The 2,177-nt window shown below is 38.2% G+C and overlaps 1 long non-coding RNA gene across 1 annotated transcript; it reads left to right on the top strand.

Annotated features, from left to right (window-relative positions):
- The first annotated feature begins 1,186 nt into the window (after positions 1 to 1,186).
- LOC122210450 lies at positions 1,187 to 1,850 on the top strand. Its single transcript, XR_006198063.1, has 2 exons — positions 1,187 to 1,237; positions 1,575 to 1,850. It is a non-coding gene; the product is annotated as an uncharacterized LOC122210450 (long non-coding RNA).
- Positions 1,851 to 2,177: the final 327 nt, after the last annotated feature.

Here is a 2,177-nt window from a genome sequence, read left to right as displayed (position 1 = left end):
TAGAAGAATCTAAAATATAAATGAAATGTGTTTTATACACAATGTAACTTTACTTATCTAAATAGCTGAATTTTGGGTTTAGTCCTTTAGAAAATTCAAATAGGCTAGCTAACTCAAATGAAGAAAATTATTTTCTTGAGCGAGATTTTGTTGAATAGCCTAAAATGGTGAGTTTTTTCTATTTTCTGCCCCAACCACTAAACCCTGTTTGAATACTACCATTCTCATGGGCACAAACCATCTTACCCCTGCCAGAAGCAATAAAGATAGAATTTGCCTCAATACCTGTCCCAGAACTGGTCTGGTTTTCTCCCAGGCCTTTTAAGGTGACAATAGTAACCCCAAGAATGATTTCGCAGAGGAGGAAGAGTAATCTGGCGAACGAGGGAGTGAATTATCCCTAGGCCTGTTATCATTCAAGGGTGGAGAGAAAGATGGGAAGACACAAGAGCACTTCTGAAAGTTTGACCTAGAGTCCAAGAATTTCGGAAATATCTGACTTTGCATTGTCTGACTTTGCATTTTAGCGTAAACAGAAAATGAATAGAGATGATCTTTGAATAAACTGGCTTATATGCAACAAACGTTATTTTATAATCCATCAAACAGATCAGGCCACTTAAAAAATGACTCAAAAATCTCTCAAGAGTCATAATTTCAACCCAGCTTGGTCATCCCAATACCTGTGTTCTCTGCTGCACTGCGCTCCAGCGCCCCTAGTGGCCCAAGTGTAGCAGGTCGTGTGATACACCTTTCAAGATGTGGTCCTCAATCCCCAAGCTGCTAGGAGTGTTGGCTGCATTAGGCTCAGGGCTATCCCTTTCTGTAAATTGTCCTCCAATAAAGGAAGCTGCCTGGCCCTTGGTAGCCCCTGGCTGGGCGTAGCCTTTCTGCACTGAGTGGTCAAGGAGTTTATATACAAAGACCTGGCCCCTTGTTTCAATTTAGGACAACTCCGAATGTTGAGTCTCAGCTCAGAGTGAACTGACTGAAGCTTTTGTAGCACAATTTGGGGAATTTCTTCTGCATAATAATGTTTTCCTCACTTGTAACTCTTGTTCCCTGGAGTGTACTTTCACTTCACTGACCAAAGACAGGTTACTTTCTTTATGTAATACAATATCCCAGAGATCTAAATTCCATGGAGAACACTTAGGGAAATAATAGAATGGAAATTTCTGCAGTATTTACTGGTAGCTATTCCATCTTTATCTAGCAGATCAGATAATAAAGATGAGTAAGTAATTGAACCTAAATGACTTGTACTTTGGAATTTACAATGATGAGAAAACAACTTAATCTTTTGTGAATAAAACATAATAGGTAACAATTCTAAGGAAAGAAGTTTAGTAAAGCTGATTTGTTTAAGTTGCTAATATGTAATACATGGAGTTTTTATTACATTTTTGCTGTATTGTTAAGCTACTCTTTTGATGACAGTTATTAAAAATCACAATCACTATTGAATTTTTATTATTTGTTTTCCTTCCTAGACACTCCATTAATCATGTTATGTTTTCCTTGGTTTATCTTGTTCTTCCTAATGTATTCATGAAATTTTATATTAATCATAGACAGCAGAGACTTTGAGAACTGAAGGAGTTCTTGAAATCCATTGTCCCCAAACATCTCACTTTGTGAATGAGAAAGAGAGTTTTGGAGAGATTATGAAGCCTGACATGACATGAAGCCTGTCTGCCTTCTTTCCCCCTTCCCATTATGAACCAACTACACTGGCTACTGGAAACTGCCAAGCATCTTCTCTCCTCGTTGGACTCTCTCTATCTGGAATGCTGAGCTCACAGAAGCTGTTACTGGCTACTCAACCAAAGAGCCACTTAGTCATTTGCTATTTCGTGAAACCTGTTTTAATTCTGAGATTGCTTTTATGTATGTGTTGATTTACTTCCTTACTATCTGTTCTTCACTTCACCGCCCCCCCCCCCCACCCCATTATATAAGCTCTATGAGAATCCTCCTAACCTAGCCATGTGTCTGACATAAGATAGGGGAACAAATATTTGTGGAACAAATGAATGAATGGATGTAATTGATTAACCCACCAGCCCCATACCTGGGTAGAGTAAGAGCTGAACACTAACCCAAATCTCTTAATTCTCAGTTCATTGTTTTGATTTCTACAACATGTTACATAGAATTCACTCTAATTTATGTAA

Source organism: Panthera leo, chromosome F2 (assembly GCF_018350215.1).
Source record: "Panthera leo isolate Ple1 chromosome F2, P.leo_Ple1_pat1.1, whole genome shotgun sequence".
Classification (NCBI taxonomy): domain Eukaryota; kingdom Metazoa; phylum Chordata; class Mammalia; order Carnivora; family Felidae; genus Panthera; species Panthera leo.
Note: the sequence above shows the minus strand (reverse complement) of the source record. Positions and strands in the feature narration are given on the sequence as shown.